Source organism: Schistocerca americana, chromosome 3, assembly GCF_021461395.2.
Source record: "Schistocerca americana isolate TAMUIC-IGC-003095 chromosome 3, iqSchAmer2.1, whole genome shotgun sequence".
In the NCBI taxonomy this organism is placed as follows: Eukaryota; Metazoa; Arthropoda; class Insecta; order Orthoptera; family Acrididae; genus Schistocerca; species Schistocerca americana.
In genome coordinates, this window is record NC_060121.1 from 306,958,232 (window position 1) to 306,985,151 (window position 26,920).

Genomic DNA, 26,920 nt, shown 5'->3' on the forward strand with positions numbered 1-26,920 from the left:
ATCTTAGTAATTTCTATCTCAATAATTTGTATAACTGTTGTTCTCGTTCGGCGCACATGTAAATTTCTACTAGGAAATCGTCTTCTTTTCCGCTTTTCTTTTCGTTTACTTATCTCATCTTGTTTCTCCTCCCTCTTCAAAATTTCCATTTCGCTGTTTTTGCACGGTCCCCTATCTTTCTTCTATCGTGTTCATTCCCTCCACACCATACAATGTAAATCTATCTACTTCAATAAAATCCCTTTTCATTCTCTCTTCACATTTAAACGTAAACTGTAGCTGTTTCTAGTACAGCTAATACTGTTATTATCTTTCTTTATTTCAGTCCTTAATAAAAATAACAACTCTTCTAACATTTGTGCCGTAAAACATGAATAATGTGCGATTCGTTATTAGAAAAGGACTCACGGTCATAATCATGATAAATAAATTCAAGATGTGTCAAGTTACATAATGTGAAAAAGTACGAAATCTACTAGGTGTTATCCAGTGTCAACAAAATTCACACCAATAAACAGGTTATTTGTTAGTCCTCTGAATAGACTGCACAAGACATATTTTCTCACGGGAAGTAAACACACACTGGAATTTTGTATTCCTTGCTTGAGAGACACTTGTGCCGAATAGGTTGCATCAGTGCTAGACCGCTTTCGAGGCAAAAATCGGAGTAGTGGTGCCTTCGGGGAATAGTAATCTGCTGTCCGTACTAGCTATTTTGTCGATTAATATAACTATCTAAGGCAAGCCTAGAATCATTTATAGCATTAAAATTTCACTGTATGTTAAGCCCACATGCATAAAGGGAGAAGAAAACATCTTTCTGAGCTGTAACAAAGCATTAGCACGTACCATTGTAATCTCTGGGTTCTACGCACAGCGCTAAGTAGACAGGGTCACATACAACTCGATATGCCCCTGGAATCCAACTTGCACAACGAGCAGGGGCAAACCCACGGGGGAGAGCACATTTTCCTAAAGAGCAATGATATTATCACATATATCAATTCCTGTATTTCTCAGATAAATATCGCAGAATAACGTAGCACGAAAACGTCTAGTCCCTAAAAATGGCAAGGATTCTGAACAATTATAAGCTTTTTTTTTTTTTACACAGGCTTTCCTGAGGGCTCAGCCAACGATTTCATACTCGCGGGCTGACATGCTGCAGAAAGTATTCTATCCAGATTACGGAGCCCATTACGTACTCACTGTCTTCGGTGACAACAAGAAATCCGAGATGGTTTGTGAGTCCACAAATAGTTCAGAAAGCCGAGGCAGAAAAAGAGAATATTAAACAAAGAAAAAATAACAGGAAGACTGACTTTCCCAAAGGTAGGTGCAAATGACGTACACAACAAACATATCCCCCTTTTAAATACTCACATAACTACAATCTGCAAACCAGACAAGCTGTAGAAATAAGAATGTGTGAGAAAATCTTCAACCGTGACAGCGGATATAATCGTAGCAGTACTTGGAAGCGAGCTCTCGACGTAGAAAAGAGCCATATCTATTCGTCAGAATGTTCACGCTACGGCAGGACCGGTGGCATCACCAGCGCAGACGTTGACACCTTCTGCGGTAGCTTTACGTAATTACTGACCAATCAGAAGCCGTCTCTGGGCTAGATAAAGCCACCACAGCAGCATTTTTGGCGGTCAATTGTTCCTGACGAAGGCGATGGAAGTAATCGTCGATACCTCGAGGTTTTACTCTGAACTGACGTGGAAGAAGTCCGAGAAAGTTTTATAGAACTTTGATTACGATCATTGTTCTGACTGAAATGATGATAACGGTAGGTGCTTGCTACAATTTTATATCGTCTAAACTGTACACTGATCAAAGCTGATAGATTTGGTTGCTTAGCGTGTTGTTCCCTTTTCAAACATAACACAACAGAGATTCTGCTTGGCAAGGATATTACAAGTCCTTGACAGGATTCTAGTAGTATGTGGCCCCAGATGTCTACGCACAGGTCAAGCAAATCCCTCAAATTACAGGATGGTGGTTTATGGACACGCAGGTGGCGCTGGACGTGTTCTCCAATGACTACAGACCAGACACATTTGCTAGCCAAGACATGAGTTCACTATAATGCCCCTCACACCACTGCAGCACGGTTCTGACCTTGCAACACGTACTGTTATCCTGCTGGAAGATGTCGTCGCCGTAGAGGAGACTTCAAGTATGAAGCGATTCAAGCGGTCAGCAATAATGTTCACGTAGATCACTGCTACCTACATGCCTTCGATTACCACCTCAGATCCCATGGAAGCCCAACTCAATATACCTCATAGCATAATTCTGCCCTCGCCGGCCTGCGTCTGTGGCACTGTGAATGTTTCTTGCAGCCATTCGCCTGGATGACGGCGTGTTACGTCGCAGCCATCGACCTGGTGTAACAAGAGATGCGATTCTTTCGACAGGCGACACGTTGCTGTTGATCCACGGTGAAAACTCAGTCATGCCTCACCCACTGTAATCATAACTGACGATATTTTCGGGTAAACACAGGAGCACGTAGGGGGTCGTGTGGTGAGGAGCTGCATGTTCAACGATGGCCTTTGAACAGAGTGTTCCGAAGCATTTTTGCCTACACCAGCATTGTACTCTGTCCTCAGATCTGCTACAGATCGCTGTCTATCCTGGATTACACAGTGGGGGATCCTCAGCCCTCTACGTTTTGTGATAAGACGTGGTCGTCCAATACCATACGTCCTACTCGTTATTTCACCATCGTTCAATCACTTTCCATAGCTGCTCACGACAGTAGTACGCCAACAGGTGACCAGCTTCGGCGTTTCGGAGATTCTTCTTTGTCAAATCCCCTTATGTCGATGGATTTCCGCATTTGCGGCCCGTATGTTCGCTATGATTGCCCATTCGTCTCTCTTACATTTTTTCCTTACTGCATCATGTGCCCGCAACACCACCGGTAGGCGTTCAACCTAGCGGTGGGCAGTGGTCATAATGTTTTGGAAAAATTAAAGTGCAATGTATGTATGTATGTCTGTGTGTGTGTGTGTGTGTGTGTGTGTGTGTGTGTGTGTGTGTGTGTGTGTGTGTGTGTACACTCACATTATTTTAATAGATCAGCATAAAGTGTGATTAAATATTTCAATACATTCTCATCATCCTTCAAATTGATGACATTTATTTCTGTTCCTTATTAAAAAAAATGGACATAAGAAACTATGTGATACGTGTAATACCACAAGTGTTTATTCAGGTCTGAACATGTTCATTACCGACCGAAGCTAACAGCCTGATTACGAATAAACATGGTGATCTAAGTCTAGAATTATAGTAAAGAAAATAGGAAATTATTATTACATAGGACACATTAGTGTTATTTCTTCACTGAAGCTACTGTTCAACTTATATAAGTAGTCTGTCAGCTGTCTTGAAGCTCAAAGTTTGATTGTAGTTCATTTATGTATGATTCTTTCATAATAACTCTGTTTTTGTATGATTTACTTTTGTTACTTGAATGCATTCACACTTACGTGTTCTAAAAGTTTTTATGTGATGGTATTAAAACAATTTAATTTGGTGACTAATCACTATCTAACGAAGAAATAATTAATGTAAAGTCTCATTCCTGCGGTGGTTTATCAAATTTTAGAGCAATATGGCGTCAGGGGCACGTTATTGGTTAGAATATAACTACAGTGAAAATGTTTTACTATCTAGGCCTGTAAAATAAGATCTTTGGGCAGTTATAACAGTAGACAAGGCACTAGTGTAGCTCTAAGTACGATGATAGTTTACAATGGAAGATAGAAGCACATGATTACTTGTATCATAAGTTACACCAAAGCGGAGCATTTCAATATTATAATTAATTATTGCAGATGTGGAATGTACAGTTTAATATATCTTTTGTATGTATATGTTTTGTGTACATAAGCGACATTCTGTGTATAATGCATGTATGAACAATGAAAAATATTATGCATTTGATATACAGTGGTTCTCTTTTGGTACAGATGAATCGAACATGTTAGATTATGATCGAAATCAATGTCAAAATAAAAATAAGTACAGTTGTTCTACACTGCCTACTAAAAATAAGACCGAATCATGTCCACACATTTTTTCTGCAATTTTGGTGAAATTTCGAGTACAATTAAGGAACTTCATGTTTACTAAATGACACATGATGGCCAGAACAGAGACCATAACGTTATTAACATTTTGGCTGCTTATGCTGTTGCAAATCGATTCACTTAAACAGTGCGTTACTTTCCTGCTATGGGACTGCCCTACCCTCCCTTTGACAGGGGTTTGAGTGGCGATACGATTAATCCGACACAATATTGAATGTATTAACCCTTTGGGCAAGAGAAACTTATATTATACCCAAAACAGGAAAATAAGTTTGTGATAACAATAGTGAAAACTGAATTCAACTTTTTGTGACCCCAGTATTTCAAGAAAACACTGTATCAGTTACTTCTGAGGCCGAGAGAAGCATAAACACAAGAAGATTTCGTTTGCAATCAAACACTTAATGGTGTTCACCGAGTATGCCGCCATTCTTGGAGCTGGCTCAGCATCAGCGCATATTAATAGTGAGGTGTCTATTCCACCTGGAAAATCCAGTAAAGACACCACTTTTTATGCAAAAAGCATATTCTTCCCCGGTACTTAGCTGTGAAAAAAGATCTGGAAGTAAGGGAGGTCTTTCAATATGCACTACATGAAATTCTGATTTTATAATACGTTAATGGAATAGCCTAGTCACATCCAAATTCCAGAACAGGTGCGGCAGATCAGGGATAAGCAGTGAAATAAAATACAGGTGTTATTGTTTTATGTGTAGTAAGTATTTTCATTTTGTTATAGTAAAACATGATATTTTGTTTCTTTCTTTTTATTGCTATGTCAGATTATGCGTCAGCTGACTTAGAAATATAGCAGAATCCATTACAAAATGTAAAACAGAAAGATACCACATATCTTTAATGTTTTAATAGAGTTCTAAATACAGGGTACTTCTTAAAATAAGTCTAAAATCTTTTAAAGAATTGCAAAAAATAATAGCATGATGTTCCTTAGTATTATTTTATTTTTCTCCTGTAGTAACTCGCTAAGGCTAACATTATAAGAACGTACTCTACGTAGTTTTTTCACTTATCTAAAAACTTACTTTACATGACACCTGAGCTTTTATGAATAAACAATTCACTTCCAAACCACTGGTCGATATATGAGAAAAGTTTCAATGAGCACACTAAATCATATCTTCAGCTCTTCAATCACATTCACCTACGCATCACAGTGAAAAACGAATTGATTTGCCCAGTGCTTGAGCTTTCGTATTTGTCACAAAAGAATGTCGGTTGTAGAGGTAGCTTCTGCTAGTAAAATGGGCATTTTGAAAAAAGTGACAAAGTGCACAGACTTCTCTGTATGGTTAGGATGAGGTGTACATACTTATTAAGAAAGAGGCATAGATGTAGAAGCATGACTCTTCTTCCATCTTACAGGCAATAGGAGATGCAACTTTAGATTACTAGACGGGCAATATAATTCCAGGTGCTGTGTATTTCTTTTGGTAATTATTAAGGCACTAAAAACTTTATGGATGTGCCATGAAATCTCATGAGTCTCTTATGGTATCTATGAAAATTGACCAGGCCTTAGTAATGGGGCTATGTAGGTTTCAGAACAATGGGGGGAAGTGCATTGTTCCTTTACTTCTATAACTACTTGCCCTAGCCTGATTTAATGACCCTTACGTAAACGAACCGCTTACTTGGGTTCTTATTTTCTAGATTTAGGATCTAATTACTGGCTCATAACTGTCATTTTCAGTACCAAAATTTTTGACCAAGATGGCCACCAAGGAGTGCTCATGTCTACCCATGTGTTACTTAATGGTCAAATGCTTTTAGCCTACTATGATAACTGTGATCTTAATTATCATTTAATTTTAACGACCATAATTTATGACTCAAAAACGGCGATCTCACCTTCTTCATTGGTGTAGTATGCTCCTACAGGTCGTCTACCACCAGCCCCTACACCCACTACCACTACCACCACTCTTAAGGGGACCCTGCATCATGAGTTGGGACTTTGCATTCGTGCTCTGTATCTTGGTACATCGAGAACAACAATAGCGGCTGCAAATTCTTGTGAGAGAGGTCCTCCATCATTTAGCGTGTTTTAAAATAAAGTGCATAGTTCTCTTATTTCCTACCCTCGGCGGTGGTTCTAACAGCACCAGAAGTGTGGGTCCAAACATTATTTAGTCATGTCCTGCGCACCTTGAAAACTGGGAGAAAATCTACGAAATATCAACGAAACTGTAAATAGCGTCGTACATTGATGTACTCACAGGGTACGCAATGTGGTGTTAGTTGTTAAACATAAATGTGTGTCGTCTTGAAAAGTGGGAGAAAATCGGTAAAACATGCCCAAAAGTGTAAAAAGTGCCATATGTTGGTGTGCTCACAGGACAAGCAAAGTGGTGATACTTATTAAATATTTTCTTTTCTCGAAAAGTGGGAGAAAATCAGTGAAATAGCTCCAAAATCGTAAACAGTGTGATAGACTGGTGTGCGCGTAGTGCATGCACAGTGGTGATAGGTATTCAACATTTTAAGTCCTGTATTTATCTATGTCTTCTAGGAACGTGGGAAAAAGGCGATAATACTGCCGCAAAACTGTATATGCACACAGCAAAAAAAGGTTTTGCATCACCCTGGTTCCCAGAACTCCTGATGATAGACATAGACGTTGGATATTGTAACACAGACACAGTCCCTTTTACTGTTCAGAGATCTCACTAAACCCACCCAAAGATGTAAACAACCATGCATGAGCAGCTCCTGTTAGACGGAGACGGTCCGACACCCCATCACTTCCAGTCATTCCACCAGGAAGGAGGTCCACGGTTCATGTTGTCTGTAGTTTAACCATGCCTAGACGATCAATACTGCGGTTCGATCACATCGGCACTGTTAATTTGTGCCAGAAGGGCTCTCAACAAGGGAAGTGTCCAGGCGTCTCGGAGTGAACCAAAGCGATGTTGTTCTGACATAGAGGAGATACAGAGAGACAGGAACTGTCGATGACATGCCTCGCTCAGTCCGCCCAAGGGCTACTACTGCAGTGGATGACCGCTACCTATAGATTATAGCTCGGAGGAACCCTGACAGCAACGCCACCATGTTGAATAATGCTTTTCATGCAGAAACAGGACGTCGTGTTTCGACTCAAACTGTGCGCCATAGGCTGCATGATGCACAACTTCACTCCCGACGTCCATGGCGAGGTCCATCTTTGCAACCACGACACCCTGCAGCGCGGTACAGATGGGCCCAACACCATGCCGAATGGACTGCTCAGGATTGGCATCACGTTCTCTTTACCAATGAGTGTCACATATGCCTTCAACCAGACAATCGTCGGAGACTTGTTTCGAGGCAACCGGTCAGACAGAGCGCCTTAGACACACTGTCCAGCGAGTGCAGCAAGGTGGAGGTTCCCTGCTGTTTTGGGGTGACATTATGAGGGGCCGACGCACGACGCTGGTGGTCACGGAAGGCGCTGTAACGGCTGTACGATACGTGAATGCCATCCTCTGACTGATAGTGCTACCATATCAGCAGCATACTGACGAGGCAATTGCCTTCATGGACGACAATTCGCGCCCCCATCGTGCACATCTTGTGAATGACTTCCTTCAGGGTAACGAGATCGCTCGACTAGAGTGGCCAGCATGTTTTCCATACATGAACCCTATTGAACATGCGTGGGATAGATTGAAGAGGGCTGTTAATGGACGACGTGACCCACCAACCACTCTGAGGGATCTACGCTGAATCGCCTTTGAGGAGTGGGACAATCTGGATCAACAGTGCTTTGATGAACTTGTGGATAGTATGCCACGAAGAATACAGGCATGCATCAATGCAAGAGGACGTGTTGCTGGGTATTAAAGGTACCGGTGTGTGCAGCAATCTGGACCACCGCCTCTGAAGGTCTCACTGTATGGTGGTACAACATGCAATGTGTGGTTTTCATGAGCAATAGAAAGGGCGGAAATGATGCTTATGTTGATCTCTATTCTAATTTTCTGTAAAGGTTCCGAAACTCTCGGAACTGAGGTGATGCAAAACTTTTTTTGATGTGTGTAGTTTCATAAGTTGGTGTGATTGATGGGCATGCACAGTGATTGTTGTCACACAAACATAACAGGAAATGGCATTTGGTGTGATGCTCTGCTGGAAATTACACAAATGAAGCCACAAGACTGTAAATAGCAATAGAAGGCAGTGACCTTGCAGAAAATACCGTTGGATGCGATATTCAACTGAAAATTGCGAATATCACGTGAATTTGCTCCTGCCACTGCTGTTATTGATTGACCCAGATTACAGAGCACAAATGCCAAGTCCAAACTCAGGCTGCACCCAGACAGTGGGGGCAGTGGCAGTGAGGCAGGGGGACCGGCAGGGAGGGGGGGGGGGGGGGGCAATAGGGGCACACTACACCAGTGTGGGAGATGACACTACCATTCTTGAGTCATAAATTATGGTCATTATGATTAAAGATAAATTATGATCATTAAGGTGACAGTTATCACATTAGGCTAAAAGCGTTTGACCATAAAGTAACACCTGCATAACAATTAACCAAGTGCACTTTTTGGTGGCCATTCTGGGCCATTAATTTTGTCCTAAATAAATAAAACAAGATCTCAAGCGAGCAGTTTGTTTACATAAAGGTCATTAAATTGTGGAAGGGCAAGTGGCTGGTTTGTTTACATAAGAAAACAGTATCCCCCGCCTCATTGTTCTGGAACATACAAAGCCCTACTGCTGTCATGTTTAAAGCTTTCCCGGCGTACTGATTGTTCCATAAAAACACGGGAGAACTGCCGGATATCAGTAACGTTCTGCCACGATATTTCGGCGCAGAGTATTCTGGCCATCTTCAGGTGAATGCCACTGTAGTAGTACTTGCGAGTACGCGCTGAGCTCCGCTATTTATGAGGTGACATTACCGCATGCGCTGCTCAGCGTGCGCGTTCATAACGGCTCCGTGCGCTGCGCCTCGCGCCCTCCACTGTGAACGCCTGGCGTATCGGTACCAGGTCGATTTCCATCTTTATGCAGATAACTACGTCGACTACGAAGTTTCTCTATAACAGGATTCCAAGCAGAGTTTAGCTGATAACCGCTATCTCGATTGATGAGAGTCTCGTTGTCAGACAATCTTATTTCCACAGATTCATTGATAATCGAGCTCCAAAAGTTTGATGTATGGGCCAAAATTTTTGTGTCGTCGTAATTCATGGAATGGTCTGTGGAAATACAATGTTCGGCGATTGCGGACATGGTGGGTTGGAGAAGGCGAGTATGCCGTTGGTGTTCCCCAATGCGTTCCTGCACAGTTCGTGTCGTTTGCCCTATATATGATTTGCCGCATTCACACGGAATTTTGTAAACACCTGATTTACGCAGGCCCAGGTCGTCTTTAACGAAACCCCACCAGTGATGAAATTTTGGAAGGAGGACGAAAGATGGCTCTCACTTGATCAAGCTGAGCAGCGCATGCGCAATGTCACCTCAGAAGGCTTTAAATAGCGGAGCTCAGCGCGTACTCGCCAGTACTACTACAGTGGCATTCATCTGAAGATGGCCAGAAGACTCTGCGGCGAAATATCGTGGCAGAACGTTACTGATATCCGGCAGTTCTCCCGTGTTTTTATGGAACCCTACTGCTGTCCTTGATCAAAGCTGCACATTGAGACCAATCTTCTTCTGTAATTGTGTAACATGGTGATGTACTGAGATATGTTGTGTGGCTCCCAGCCTGGTACCAGTCTTTCTTGAGTGTCAGATTTGCTGTTTCTTCATTTGAAGCTGTTCCTCAGCTGGTCTTTCGAAGGTGGGTGGACCCTTCCCAGACGTTTTCAACTCAGGTCTGAGAAGGTTAGCGGGAACGGAACCAGAGATCTCTGCATCAGTATCCAGCAGTGCTATCTACCAGATGACAGAGGTGGAAATGGTGCACATGGTCTCACTCTTCTGTCTTGGGCACAGTAAACCAAGTTCTATATAGATGACTGTGATGAGTCCCTAGTATCATTTTTATATTATCATTGATAGGTTTGGAATGAGAGGATGTGAGCTGGTTAATGGTGGGTCCCAGATAAGAGTTACACAAAGTTAACGTTCTCCATCCAGCAGAGGAGGAACCACAAAGACTGCCATATGTCATCACATTATGATACATTGTAGAAATACCCAGAATTTAGCTCAAGGCATTGGTGCATGACCCAGTGATCGTGGACCAGATTCCACCATTCCCTCTAACGTTCCGGCGAAATATCGGTGACGACTATTTCTTGCCATCGAAACCATCTGGTTTTGAACTTTCTGACCCTGGATCGGTCGATGTTGCAACATCATCTGTTCAGTACTTCAGCTATGAACACCAAAAAGTTCTACACTTGTAGCAGATGATTTCATTCAGTCGCTCAAATACGTATCGCAAAAACTGTAAAAGAGCGTCTCGTGTCACCGACTTCCAAATAAAAGTCTATCTAGCTTTCACAACGTACACCGCGTTCCCTGAGGACGTCCCGAAGTCCACGGAAGCCGTGCATTCCAACCTTGGCGCCAGCAACCTGGCAGGCGTATCGCAGGCTGTGTTGCAGGGGGCATCCGCTAGACAGCGCAGACAGCAGCGCGGCGCAGAAGGCATCTCCAGCGCCCAGCGTGTCCAAGACGCGCTCTGGAGGATAGGCGGGGGCCAAGAAGACGCCCTCAGGACCTTTTGCAGCCGCTCCTTGCTCTCCCCACGGCACCACCAAGGTCGCTCTGTAACAGGTAAGCACATCCATAAATCAGAAGAAAATCACACAACTGAGAATATTTCTAATATTTCGAAGGATCAGCCTCAGTTGCGCAATTTTTCAGGTCTTTACCAGGTTTCAGCTTAATTAATCCAGCCTTCTTCAGAAGCATAAAATTACTATAACATGTCAAAGTAAGGCACAGTCAACATTAAAATTAAAACCTTTAGTACCGTGGTACCATGTCGAATTAAAACTACTTAACTGAAGTCCGGCCCTGGCATCTCTTCACCACGCGGTCGGTTGGCAGCGGCAACTACGTTGGCACTGACCGTTGCACGCGGAATTGCACTGAGCACGTAGCAACTCGTGCGCGGTTCTATAGGTTTTAATTTTAATGTTGACTGTGCCTTACCCTGGCATATTATAGTAGTTTTATGTTTCTGAAGAAGGCTAAATTAATTTAGCCGAAACCTGGTAAAGACCAGAATATTTGCGCAACTGAGGCTGATCCTTCAAAATATTAGTCTTTCACAGTAGATTAGATTAGATTATATTAATACTTGTTCCATAGATCATGAATACGACACTTCGTAATGACGTGGAACGTGTCAGGTTAATAAAAGATGTCTGTACAAGATATTCCATTACACAAAATATTGCGTGATACTAATGTTTAAGTTGTTGTTTTTTCCCTTAATTTATATCTAAAAATTCAGCCAATCAGTAGAAGGAGTTGTCATCTAGAAATTCTCTTAATTTATTTTTAAATGTTAGTTGGCTATCTGTCAGGCTTTCGATGCTGTTTGGTAGATGACCAAAGACAGTTGCTGACGGGGCTGCAATATGCTAAAAATTCTTGAGAACATTCCAACTATTTATTTATCAAATTCTAATAAATTGATACTAACATGTAGAAAACATAACAGCATAAATAAAACCGTGCGACATCTGCAACAGTTCCACACCTTGGATTCCCTGTCATCGATCATCGTTTACACAGTCCCAAATTGGCCTCATCCGATTTCCATGTGTTTCCGAAACTTAAAGGACACCCTTGAGGACTTCACTTTAAGAGTGATGAAGCGGTGGATGGCTACGTCAACTTAGTAAAACATTATGCAGTATACCTTACATTAATACACTACTGGCCATTAAAAGTGCTACACCACGATGATGACGTGCTACAGATGCGAATTTAACCGACAGGAAGAAGATGCTGTGATATGCAAATGATTAGCTTTTCAGAGCATTCACACAAGGTTGGCGACGGTGGCGACACCTACAGCGTGCTGACATGAGGAAAGTTTCCAACCGATTTCTCATACACAAGCAGGAGCTGACCAGCGTTGCGTGGTGAGACGTTGTTATGATGCCTCGTGTAAGGAGGAGAAATGCGTACCATCACGTTTCCGACTTTGATAAAGGTCGGATTGTAGCCTATCGTGATTGCGGTTCATCGTATCGAGACACTGCTGCTCGCGTTGGTCGAGATCCAATGACTGTTAGCAGAATATGGAATCGGTGGGTTCAGGATGGTAATACGGATCGCCGTGCTGGATCCCAACGGCCTCGTATCACTAGCAGTCGAGATGACAGGCATCTTATCCGCATGGCTGTAACGGATCGTGCAGCCACGTCTCGCTTCCTGAGTCAACAGATGGGGACGTTTGCTAGACAACAACCATCTGCGCGAACAGTTGCAGCAGCATGGACTATCAGCTCGGAGACCATGGCTGCGGTTACCCTTGAAACTGGATCACAGACAGGAGCGCCTGCGATGGTGTACTCAACGACGAACCTGGGTGCACGAATGGCAAAACGTCATTTTGCGGATGAATCCAGGTTCTGTTTACAGCATCATGATGGTCGCATCCGTGTTTGGTGACATCGCGGTGAACGCACATTGGAAGCGTGTGTTCGTCATCGCCATACTGGCGTATGGGGTGCCATTGGTTACACGTCTCGGTCAGCTCTTGTTCGCAGTGACGACACTTTGAACAGTGGACGTTACATTTCAGATGTGTTACGACCCGTGGCTCTACCCTTCATTCGATCCCTGCGAAACCCTACATTTCAGCAGGATAATGGACGACCGCATGTTTCAGGTCCTGTACGGGCCTTTCTAGATAGAGAAAATGTTCGACTGCTGCCCTGACCAGCACATTCTCCAGATCTCTCAGCAATTGAAAACGTCTGGTCAATGGTGGCCGAGCAAGTGGCTTTTCACAATACGCTAGTCACTACTCTTGATGAACTGTGGTATCGTGTTGAAGCTGCATGGGCAGCTGTACCAGTACACGCTATCAAAGCTCTGTTTGACTCAATGCCCAGGCGTATCAAAACCGTTATTACGGCCAGAGGTGGTTGTTCTGGGTACTGATTCCTCAGGATCTATGCACCCAAATTGCGTTAAAATGTAATCACATGTCAGTTCTAGTATAATATCGTTGTCCAATGAATACCCGTTTATCACCTGCATCGCTTCATGGTGTAGCAGTTTTAACGGCCAGTAGTGTACTTGTTCCATAGATCATGAAGATGACATTTCGCAGTGATGTGGAACGTGTCAATGATGGTATCAGCAAACGAGTCTCTCGTTGGGATAACCGTGTTTGTCGTCACGGCGACTATGTTAAGAAATACACTCCTGGAAATGGAAAAAAGAACACATTGACACCGGTGTGTCAGACCCACCATACTTGCTCCGGACACTGCGAGAGGGCTGTACAAGCAATGATCACACGCACGGCACAGCGGACACACCAGGAACCGCGGTGATGGCCGTCGAATGGCGCTAGCTGCGCAGCATTTGTGCACCGCCGCCGTCAGTGTCAGCCAGTTTGCCGTGGCATACGGAGCTCCATCGCAGTCTTTAACACTGGTAGCATGCCGCGACAGCGTGGACGTGAACCGTATATGCAGTTGACGGACTTTGAGCGAGGGCGTATAGTGGGCATGCGGGAGGCCGGGTGGACGTACCGCCGAATTGCTCAACACGTGGGGCGTGAGGTCTCCACAGTACATCGATGTTGTCGCCAGTGGTCGGCGGAAGGTGCACGTGCCCGTCGACCTGGGACCGGACCGCAGCAACGCACGGATGCACGCCAAGACCGTAGGATCCTACGCAGTGCCGTAGGGGACCGCACTGCCACTTCCCAGCAAATTAGGGACACTGTTGCTCCTGGGGTATCGGCGAGGACCATTCGCAACCGTCTCCATGAAGCTGGGCTACGGTCCCGCACACCGTTAGGCCGTCTTCCGCTCACGCCCCAACATCGTGCAGCCCGCCTCCAGTGGTGTCGCGACAGGCGTGAATGGAGGGACGAATGGAGACGTGGCGTCTTCAGCGATGAGAGTCGCTTCTGCCTTGGTGCCAATGATGGTCGTATGCGTGTTTGGCGCCGTGCAGGTGAGCGCCACAATCAGGACTGCATACGACCGAGGCACACAGGGCCAACACCCGGCATCATGGTGTGGGGAGCGATCTCCTACACTGGCCGTACACCACTGGTGATCGTCGAGGGGACACTGAATAGTGCACGGTACATCCAAACCGTCATCGAACCCATCGTTCTACCATTCCTAGACCGGCAAGGGAACTTGCTGTTCCAGCAGGACAATGCACGTCCGCATGTATCCCGTGCCACCCAACGTGCTCTAGAAGGTGTAAGTCAACTACCCTGGCCAGCAAGATCTCCGGATCTGTCCCCCATTGAGCATGTTTGGGACTGGATGAAGCGTCGTCTCACGCGGTCTGCACGTCCAGCACGAACGCTGGTCCAACTGAGGCGCCAGGTGGAAATGGCATGGCAAGCCGTTCCACAGGACTACATCCAGCATCTCTACGATCGTCTCCATGGGAGAATAGCAGCCTGCATTGCTGCGAAAGGTGGATATACACTGTACTAGTGCCGACATTGTGCATGCTCTGTTGCCTGTGTCTATGTGCCTGTGGTTCTGTCAGTGTGATCATGTGATGTATCTGACCCTAGGAATGTGTCAATAAAGTTTCCCCTTCCTGGGACAATGAATTCACGGTGTTCTTATTTCAATTTCCAGGAGTGTAGATATGTAGACATAAAGAGTAAAGATGTAGAATGTTAATAACGTTTGTTTCGTTTAAAAAGCTTTAAGAATTTCCACATAAAAATTTGAAGGTATTACTTTTCAGAACACCACTGTATGTACTATGAGATGCACATGCAAGGACGTCCGCAGCTCGTGGCCTAGTCGCCTAGCATTGCTGTCTCTGGGTCATGTGGGTCCCGGGTTCGATTCTGCCCGGGGGCTGGGTGTTTGTGTTGTCCTCATCATTTCATCATTATTCGTGTAAGTGGCTAGATTGAACTGTGTAAAGATTGGGACCGCTGATGACCGCGCAACTGAGTGTCCACAAACCAAACATCGTCACGTGCAAGGACATAAGAGATCTGTAGTTCACGTTTTAGTAATTAGTGTTCCAGCTCTAGTAAGATGTGTGGTAGTTCCCCCACTCGATCTCACTTTCCAGTGGCGCACCACTGGACAGTGCATTAGCATACTGTCTTCGCTCCGTTGTCTCTTTCCAGTCATCTGTTAATCTTGGGTGACGACAGGAGACGTGAGCGAGGTTGCTATAGACGAACAGACAAAATGGTTCAAATGGCTCTGAGCACTATGGGACTTAACATCTGTGGTCATCAGTCCCCTTGAACTTAGAACTACTTAAACCTAACTAACCTAAGGACATCACACACATCCATGCCCGAGACAGGATTCGAACCTGCGACCGTAGCGGTCACGCGGTTCGAGACTGAAGCGCCTAGAACCGCACGGCCACACCGGCCGGCGACGAACAGACAAACAGACCTTCTTGACAATTGGTTGATGTACCGTTCATCGGCCAGTGTCGGTGGCAATTTTTCACGCTCCTTATTACTTCACAAGTAAACACTCCACAAGCGAGAAAACATAAGCCACCTACCTTATGTTTACCTCTGCCCACTGCGTATCACAGCGTAAAGAGATTAGCCCGCCACTGGCCACACAAAACGCATCAAAAGGTATCGCCTGGAATGATGAGTATGAGTGCGCGTTGTTTCACCCAGTGGCAGGGTATGAGTATTATGTCGCAAACAATATGAAGAAATACGACTAGATTTGACAACGATACACCGATACATCAGTTATTTTGTAGACTTAATACATTGACATTATACTGAAGGTACATTGAGAACACGATGCATTTCTCCAATATATGTACTGAGTATATATTTTTACCTGATACTGAATGGAAGTAATTACTGTTTTTTACATATTCTCTATGACAATATCTTATAAGAGAACCCTCACCGGACTGCATCAAAACTATTGGCAGAATGCATATTTCACATATTAGTGTAGACCACGATATGTGTACAAAAATGGTGTAACCGTCACATTTATGACAGAGAAATGCACCTTCCATAGAAATAGAAAAAAACTGCTCAATGTTAAAAGTGAATTACCACTATTTCTGACACATTAATATTTTTGAAGAACGAGTACTGTTTTGAACTGCAATTTTTTTGTTAGTATCTAAACTGACACCACTGTTTTATATTATTCCTTTGAGCTAACTGTAAGATGCTGAGCGAACTTAATAAATGTTGTTGCTGATTTCCAAACTCTATTTTGACTTCAGAAGAACTTCGCTTTACTAGTGACGAAGCGGTGCAAGCAGAGGTGAGAGTGTGGCTACGTCAGCATCGTCAAAGATCCTACAGTTTACATTGTTTTGGTATAATTATTTAGCTTCATAAATTTTCTGTAGTTTAGGAGCAATTAAAATGTTAAAGTGTTTTTTGCATAAGGCTTACGATTAAATCAAGGACGACAGGCTTTTCGTTGAACCAGTTTTGGTACGAAAAGTTTCGTTTTTAAAAACCAAACAGCTCTAAAAGAATAATAAATTCTGATAAATCGAAAAGCTGAAACATTGAAAATATCGACATTTCATGTCTTATATATCTTTAGCATCGACATCTTCCAGGCGAGTTGTCAAACTTTGATACAACACTTCAGTAAATTTTGCCATCTCTAAGCACGACTTGTTGGGCAACATGATGCCGCTCAGGCAGGTGGCCATTTAAAAGGACAAAGTTGGTCCCCTGGTACGTCTGCCACCGTGTCTCCTCGTCTAATAACAGAGAAACCTAGTTTCCTGAACGCTTGCATTCGATTATTCGCATGAAGTACCCCACAATAGGATAACACTCTCTCTCCTTACCCAAGTCGTTTTCGAATTGTCAGAGTAGATTGATGAAAGCTCGACGGACATCAGGGCTCATGCTTTAGGCCCCAGATCACCTGATACCCAACCTACTGAACACATCTGGGACGTTATTGAGAACAATAAGTGTCTTGAATCCAACAAAGACCAATTTCAAAGAGCTGTGGACGTACGTTACTAGAGCAGTCATGGACAATGACTTCACAACGCTTCTGTGTCTCATGGAATCAATGCCACGGAACGTCTCCTCTCATTTTTGTTCCGATTAATCAGTCTTCTGAGCATTGTGATGTGATCCGCCAAGGATTCCTCTCTTGTCCCAGGCCCTTCATCTCAGAGTAGCACTTGTACCTTACTTCCTCAATTAGTTGTTGGACGTATTCCAATCTCTGTCTTCTCCTGTTGTTTTTACACTCTACGGTTCCCTCTAGAACCACGAAAGTTATTCCTTGATGTTTCTACATATGTCCTATCATCCTCTCCCTTCTCCTTGTCAGAGTTTTGAATATGTTTCTTTCTTCGCCGATTCTGCACATAACCCATTCATTCCTTAATCTAACCATCAAATTTTCAATATCCTTCTGTAACACCACATCTCAAACGCTTCGATTGTCTTTTTTTCCTGTTTATTAAAAACCCATGAATCAGTGCTATACAATGCTGTGCTCCAAAAGTACATTCCCAAAGACGTCTTCCTCAAATTAACACCTGTGTTTGATACCAATAATCTTCTTTTCGCCAGGAATGCTCTCTTTGGCTGTGCTATTCTATTTTTTATGTCGTCCTTCCGCCCCCCCTCCCCCTCCCCCCCCCCCTCCCCGAGGCTAAGCATCCTCTTGGGTAAAATATTCCGGAGGTGAAATAGTGAGGAGGACGTCGTTATCAGGAGAAACAAAGCTGGCGTCCTATGGATCGGAGCGTGGAATGTCAGATCCCTTAATCTGGCAGGTAGACTGGAAAATTATAAAAGGGAAATCGATAGGTTAAAATTAGATACAGTGGGAATTAATGAAGTCTGGTGGCAGGAGAAAGAAGACTTCTGGTCAGGTGAATACCGGGTTATAAATACAAAATCAAATACGGGTAATTCAGGAGTAAGTTCAATAATGAATTTAAAAAATAGGAATGCGGATAATATACTATGAACAGCATAGTGAATGCATTATCATAGCCAAGATACATAAAACCCACGCCTACCACAGAAGTACACGTTTATATGCCTACTAGATCCGCAGGTCATGAAGAGATTGAAGAAATATTTGATGGAATAAAAGAAATTAATCGGATAGTAAGGGAGACGAAAATTTAATAGTCATGGCGGACTGAAATTCGATTGTAGAGAAAGGAAGAGAGGCATACATCACATCGTTGTATAATCTCGTATATCACTTCTGTTTTACTCTATGACCTTCCGCCAGTTACTACGTACTGTAACCTTTCTAACAGGAAATAACGAATCTAATCGCACAATTGAGACGATACCCCGTAGTCATGGAATTTGTTTATAAATCGTTTGCGAGGAAGTGTGCCGAACTGCTTCAGGAAATCTAGAAGTACTTAATCAATTTCAGATCCCTTTCCGATAGCACTGATTAATTCGTGTGAATAAAGAGATAGTTGTTTCTAAACAAGGATATTTCTGAATTCGTGCTATGTATCAATAGATCGGTTTTTCCCCGAGGTAATTCATAATGTTCGTACATAGCATATGTTCAAAAATCTCAATGCAATTTAGTGTCAGTGACATGCGTCTATAATTCAAATGATTACCTCTATTGCCTTTGACGTGTATTCGTGTGACTAGTGCAACTCTCCAGTCTTTACGTACGGATCTTTCGTCGAGCAAGCGGTTGTATTTGATTTCTAAAAATAGAGCTACTTCATCAGCATACTCTGAAAGAAACCAAAATTGTATACTATCTGGTCCGGAAGATATATCTTTATTGAGTGAATTCAGCTGCCTCACTACACCGAAGGTATCTGCTTCTGTTACTCATGTTAGCAGCTGTTCTTGATTCGAATATTTACTTTATTTTTGTTGAAGAAATTTCGGAAAACCATACTTAGTAACTTCGCTTAAGTGGCGCTGTCATGAGTAACATTACCACCGCTAACACGCAATGAAAGTATCGATTGTGCCTTGCCGCTGGTATACTTTACTTACGATCAGAATCTCTCTGAAATTTCTTCCCTATTTAGAGACAGAATTACATAGTGGAAACTATTTAAAGAATCTCGCATTCTGCACAAAACTTTGAGCTTGTGCTCAACATCCCCATTCTTGGAGATTTTGTTTTCCTTTAAATCTGGTATGCCTTTTTCATTGTTTCTCCATCAATCTGCTGGCGTGTTTAGTGTACCATGGATAATATGATCCGTCTCTTATTAATTTACTAGGAATGAACTCTCAACTCGCCGATAATATTTCTTAGAATTTAAACCACATCTGGTGTCCTCTCTGTCTTAGAAGGCGTAAGCAAATTTTTAATCTGCTTCTTTAAATAGATGCATTTTGCGTTTACTTTTGGTGGAGGTGGATGTTACAGTTTTAGTCTTGCTACAATGAACTTTTGGTCACTAATTCCCGAATTCGTCATGATTCTCGCTATTTGCTCAGAATTATTTGTTGCGAAGAGTCAAGTATGTTTTCGCAACCTTTTACACTTCTTGTGGACTCCTGAATTAATTGCACAAAATAATTTTTGGAGAAAGCATTCAGTACAGTTTTCGACGATGATTTTAGCCTATCACCGACATTAAACAGATGTTTTCGCCAAGATGAGGAGGGTCGATTGAAGTCACCAGCAGCACTAGTTGTATGACTGGGTACCTATTTGATATGATACTCAAGTTTTCTTTGAACTTTTTAGCAGCTGAATCATCTGAGTAGGCGGTCGATAAAAGGGATCAATTATTACTGTTTTTTAATCCGATCACTTAGTTCTTGGTTTTCCCACTCTTATTTTTTCCTCTTGGTTCTTATACATCTTGTACATAGCTTGACAGTTGCTGATGAACAACTGACACTTGCTAAGAAATAACTGCCAACCACTACGGAACAATCTACAATTACTACGGAACACCCGACCAATGATACACTACTGGCCGTTAAAATTGCTCCATCACGAAGATGACGTGCTACAGACGCGAAATTTAACCGACAGGAAGAAGATGCTGTGATATGCAAATGATTAGCTTTTCAGAGCATTCACACAAGGTTGGCGCCGGTGGCGACACCTGCAACGCGCTGATATGAGGAAAGTTTCCAACCGATGTCTCATACACAAAAAGCAGTGACCGGCGATGCCTGGTGAAACATTGTTGTGATGCCTCGTGTCAGGAGGAGAGATGCTTACCATCACGTTTCCGACTTTGATAAAGGTCGGAATGTAGCCTATCGCGATTGCGGTTTACCGTATCGCGACATTGCTGCTCGCGTTGGTCGAGTATTACCAGACTATGGAATCGGTGGCTTCAGGGTGGTAATACGGAACGCCGTGCTGGATCCCAACGGCCTCGTATCACTAGCAGTCGAGATGACAGATATCTTATCCGCATAGCTGTAACGGATCGTGCAGCCACGTCTCGATCCCTGAGTCAACAGATGGGGACGTTTGCAAGACAACAACCATCTGCACGAACAGTTCGACAACGTTTGCAGCAGCATGGACTATCAGCTCGGAGACCATGGCTGCGGTTACCCTTGACGCTGCATCAGAGGCAGGAGCGCCTGCATGGTGTACTCAACGACGAACCTGGTTGCACGAATGGCAAAACGTCATTTTTTCGGATCAATCCAGGTTCTGTTTACAGCATCATGATGGTCGCATCCGTGTTTGGCGTCATCGCGGTGAACGCACATTGGAAGTGTGTATTCGTCATCGCCATACTGGCGTTATCACCCGGCGTGATGGTATGGGGTGCCATTGGTTACACGTCTCGGTCACCTCTTGTTCGCATTGACGGCACTTTGAACAGTGGACGTTACATTTTAGATGTGTTACGACCCGTGGCTCTACCCTTCATTCGATCCCTGCGAAACCCTACATTTCAGCAGGATAATGCACGACCGCATGTTTCAGGTCCTGTACGGGCCTTTCTGGTTACAGAAAATGTTCGACTGCTGCCCTGACCAGCACATTCTCCAGATCTCTTACCAATTGAAAACGTCTGGTCAATGGTGGCCGAGCAAGTGGCTTTTCACAATGCGCTAGTCACTACTCATGATGAACTGTGGTATCGTGTTGAAGAGGCATGGGCAGCTGTACCTGTACACGCCATCCAAGCTCTGTTTGACTCAATGCCCAGGCGTATCAAGGCCGTTATTACGGTCAGAGGTGGTTGTTCTGGGTACTGATTTCTCAGGATCTATGCACCCAAATTGCGTGAAAATGTAATCACATGACAGTTCTAGTGTAATATATTCGTTCAATGAATACCCGTTTATCATCTGCATTTCTTCTTGGTGTAGCAATTTTAATGGCCAGTAGTGTAGTAAAAGGAAATGTAGAGGGAGAAAGTGTTAACTGCAGCGAAGCCTGTGCTCGAACACTCTGTGCGCATTCGACAGTTCATGCAGTACAGTGTTTGACGAAGGTTGTTGTGGAACTGATTAGTGCGACATTCCATGTGGTACAGAAACATGTCTGCAAGACATCATTTGAGTGCTTACGATCGTGGGCGAGCAGTTGGATGGCTCGAAGCCAGTTGAAGTGTCACTGCTGTGGCCACAATAATGGATGTGTCCAAAAATGTCATCTCACTATTAAAAAGGCCGTTTAAGGTGGAAATGTTATGCAAAAGCTTGCCGGTGGTCATAGACAGGTCACCATAGCCAAAGAGGATCGATATGTAGCCCTAGTTGTGAAAAGGAACAGCCATTTCATTCCTAAGCAGATCACTGCAGACCTTCTACACGCTGACGGTGCAAGTGTTTCCAGCAGAACCATGTCGTAGTGATTAAATCAGGTTGGTTTGTAAGCTCGGAAGCCGGGAGCATGTTGCTTTTGGTCAGCAACTGTGGGCCACAGTGACGTTCTTCAATGAATCCCGCTTCACTATGGCAAATGATTCTGGCAACTTGTTAGTGTGGAGAGAGAAAGGAACACAGTACACACAACAGAATGTTCCTGCATGTCACCGGTATGGCCAAGGCATTATGGTGAGGTTAGGCATGATGTACATTGGCCTAACACTGCTGCATATCTTTGTGTGACGTACCATTATTGCACAGCGGTGTTGCAAGGAATTATTGTGGATCGTGTCTGTCTGTTTATGGATGCGGTAGGTCCCGACTTCCTGTTTATGGATGACAATGACTGCCCACATAGGGCCGCTGAGATGTCGGACGTATTGGGAGGTGAAAATATTGAACGTATGGAGTGGCCTGCGTATTCCCTGGACCTAAACCCTACAGATCATACCTGGGATGCTCTTGGCAGACATGCTTCGCAACGAACACCCCTTCCCCAAACCGAAAAAGAACTGAAAACCGCCTTGAGGCAGGAGTGGGATGACATCCCCCAAGGACTCCTCACAGTTTGACAGCCAGCGTGAGTAACGGGTCCAGAATCTGTATTAGAGCCATAGGAGGGCATATCCTTTACTGAGAACCCTTTACCGACCTTTATGTTGGGAGTCTGAACTGCATCAAAAAATTGTTATTTATCTCTGTTATCCCGCTTCCCCATGTGATGAAATCTGTACCATTTTTCGTTATAAACGTACCACTCCAATTCTGTTAGGTATGCCGTCCGTCTTTGCCTGTGATTATTCCTGTTCAACAGTTGTCAAGCAGTGTGTATTACCCGTCTTAGCCTATAGCTTACTCGTGTTTTTCCCTGAATTTCTAATATCTTGTACCATGTCACATTGTGAAACGCTTTTATTAGGTTGACAAATACTATGAACGTGTCTTGATTTACATTATTAAGCGCAATGTCAGAAGTGCCTCTTCCTTACCTTTCCAAAAGCCAAACTGATTGTCACCTAACAAATCTTCATTTTTCTTTTCCATTCTTCTGTATGTTATTCTTGTTAGCAACTTGTAACCATGAACTGCTAAGCTGATTGCGCGATTGTTCTCGCACTTAGCTGCCCTAGCTGTCTTCTGGATTTCATGGATGATATTTTTTCGAAAGACTGGTGCTGTATTATCTGTCTCATAGAGTCTACACACCAACTTCAAAAATTGTCTTTTAGTTTCTACTTCCTCCAATGTTTTTAGAAATTCCGAAGGCAAATTGTCTGTCCCTTCTGCCTAATTTGATCGCAAATCTTTCAGAGCTCTGTTAAACTCTGACTCTAATACTAGATCCTTTAAATCTATCAAATCGACTCCCATTTCATCTTCTACCACATCATCAGACAGTTCTTCCCTCTCGTAGAGGCCTTCAGTGTATTACTTCCATCTACCTGCTCTCTCTCTCTCCACACACACACACACACACACACATATATATATATATATATATATATATATATATATATATATATATATCCTGCGTTTAACAGTGGAAGTCCCATTATGCTCTTAGTCTTGACGTTGACGCCCATTCTTTTAGTTTCTCTAAAGGTTATTGTAATTTTTTTTGCCGATTCAGTCCTTCCAATGACCCTTTCTTTTTCGATTTCTTCTCATTTTCCTGCAACATTTACGCCTTAGCTTACCTGCTTTTCCTATTGATTTATTCCTGGGTGACTTATATTCCTGTATTCCTGTCTTTCCCTGAACATTTTTGTATTTCTTTCTTAAGTCGATCAGCTGGAGTTTTTCTTCTGTTACCCACTGTTTAGTTGCAGTTATCTTCCTTGTTTCTACGTTTTCCGACCAACTTATGTGATTGCTCTTTCTCGAGATGTCCATCCCTCTTCAACTGAACTGCTTTCTGTGATATTTGTTATCGTAGTATCTACAACATTTGAAACGCGTCTTATCATTCTTCAATATTTCAGTGTCCTACTTCTTTCCACATTGATTCTTCTGGACTATTCTTTTAAACTGCAGTCTACTCTTCATCGTCATTAAATTGTGATCCTAGTCAGCATCTGCTCCTGGGTACGCCTTACAATCCAATATCCGTTTTCGGAATCTCTGTCTGACCATGATGGGATCCAGCTGGAATCTTTCCGTGTCTCCAGGACTTTTCCAAGTTTGCCTCCTCCTTTTGTGACTCGATTAGTCTTTCTGCTCTCTCATTCCTACTACGAAGCACATATTCGCCCATAACTCTCTTACTTTCCTTCCTCTAGGACTGTGTTCTAATCCCTCATGATTGTTAGATTATCATCTCCCATTACATACTGAACTACCCATTCTGTCTGTCTCTTTATCTTCTGCTTGTGGAGTCAGCGTCTTTAACTGAACTATTGTTTTTGTCGTTAATTTGCTGTAGACTTAACTGAGAAGAACCCTATCACTGCACTGTTCACAGGAACTCACTCTACACCCTACCTTCCCATTCATAATGAATCCCACATCCATTATACCATTTATACAGCTGTTGATATTATCGCCTATTCGTATGATCAGACATCCATATATTCTTTCCGTTCCACTTCACTGACTCTAGTTTAAGCATTTACATTAACATTTTCAGTTTTTCTAGCCATACTACTAACTTCAAATCTGTCACATTTCCTTGCTCCGACTCGTAGAATGATATTATTTCGTTGGTTATTCAGTGTTTATCATATGGTTAACCGCGAAAAACAGGACTTCTCGTCAGGTAATTTCAGGATTATCAATACAAAACCAAATAAAGGTAGTGCAGGAGCAAGCCTAAAAGAAAATAGGGGTGCCGGTAAACTACTACGAAAACTATCATAACAGCATCATCGTAGCCGAGACAGACACGAAGCCAACACCCACGTCAGTAGTAGAGGCTCATATGCTAACTTGGTGATGAAGGGATTGAAATAATGTATGATGAGATAAAGGAAATTATTAACATAGTTAAGGGGGACAAAAATTTAATTATGGTGGGTGACTGGAATTCGAAAGTAGGAAGAAGGAGAGAAGAAAAAGTAGTAGGCGAACATGGAATGTGGGAAAGGAATGACAGAGGAACTCTTCTGGTAGATTTTTGCACAGTGTATAATTTAAAGGTGATTAACATTTGCAATAGGAATCATGTAAGAAGACTGGATATCTGGAAGAGACATGGGGACACTGGAAAGTTTCAGGTTGATTGTATAATGCTAAGACAAAAGTTTTAAAACCAGATTTTAAGCTGTAAGACATTTTCAGGGATAGATGTGGTCCCTGGTCATAAAGTATGCACTGTAGTTTCAAACTGAAGAAATTCCAAAAAGGTAGGAAATAAAGAAGCAGGGCCTTGACAAAATGAAGGAACCAGAGGCTGCTGAGAGTTTCAGACTACGCATCAGGCAACGTAGGACCCAAACGGGGAAAACGGAAAAATAAAAGACGAATGGATAGCTCTAAGACATGAAGCAGGAAAGGCAGCAGATGATACATAGGTAAAACGGCAAGGTCTAATATAAATCCCTGGATAACGCAGGAAATATTGAATTTAACTGCCGAAAGGAAAAAATATAACAATGCAGCAAAAGAAGTAGACGTCAAAAAACAGAGACTGGCAGAGAAAGTGCAAACTGGCTAAGCAGGACAGGCTGGAGAAAAACTGCAAGGTTGTAGAAGTACGTATAACCAGGAGAAACATAGATACCCCCTACAGGAAAGTTGAAGAGCTCTTTGGGCAAACGATAAGCAACTGTATGAATATCAAGAGCTCAGATGGTAAGCCAGTGCTAAGCAAAGAAGAAATGGCTGAAAGTTGAAGTGAACATACAGAGGATGTATAAAAGGAAATGAGAACAATACTATAGAAAGAGAAGGGAAAAATAGATGAATATTTGATGGGAGATATGAAACTACGAGAAAAATCTGACGGAGCACTGAAAGACCTAAGCAGAAACAGGTCCATGCATTGAAATCCTAGGGAGAGCCAATCGTGACAAAATTACTCCATCTGGAGCGCAAGATATATAAGACAACCGAAATGGCCTCATGTGAATTCTACCGAACTTTCAGTTTAATAAGTCACGGTTGCAAAATACTTACAGAAGACGCGAAAAACTGGCATAAATCGATCTCGGGGAAGACCAGTTTGGGCTCTGGGGAAGTGTAGGATCACGCGATGCAATAAGGACTCTACGACTTCTCCTTGAAGATAGGCTCAATAAACCCATGTTTATAGCATAGTAGAGTTAGAGAAAGCTTTTGACAATGTTGACTAGAGTACATTCTAGCCATTGTAGACGATTTTTATTCAAAATTTAAGATGTGATTGGGATCGAACAGGGAACCGAGAACATGACGCTTACTTGTGAAAGACGCGACGTTTTTTTCCTTTCTTTCGATCTCTTTCTTCGTCATATTTAAGTCAGTGATTCGTGGTGATATTGATTGACATCTTTCAACTTTCGTCGATGAGAACTTCAGCCGGTTTTTAAATTTCAGATGGTGCACTGTCCCCTAAGCGAACTATATACCTGCGATACCACATTGAAGGTGGGCGCTACACTAGGTAGTTGTTCGTAATTCAGTTGTTCATAATTGCATACAACTACATAAAGTATCGAATCCATAACAAAGAGTGTTAGTAATAAGATAACGAGTTGTCCGAGAACATGTAACACATTGAACGAATGTGCACCTAAGAATTCCGTAGGAAAACTAAAATACCGAAGAAATCTGTTGGAATAACGTAGGTTACCCAGGTTTGAGGTATCCATAAAGGCCATCCAGTGTATCAGACATTGACTTATATCCGAGCGTCCTCGCGAAATCTTTGCTGACAATAACAAGATCTGCCGTGGGCATCATA

General features: G+C 43.0%; 1 protein-coding gene across 1 annotated transcript in view; it reads left to right on the plus strand.

Moving 5' to 3' along the window:
- The first annotated feature begins 10,699 nt into the window (after positions 1–10,699).
- The window catches only part of LOC124605093, a 104,891-nt gene continuing 88,670 nt past the window's right edge, over positions 10,700–26,920 (plus strand). The window contains exon 1 of the transcript XR_006978595.1: positions 10,700–10,850. The gene's annotated coding sequence lies outside the window, so the exon portion shown is untranslated. The remainder of the gene's footprint in view (positions 10,851–26,920) is intronic.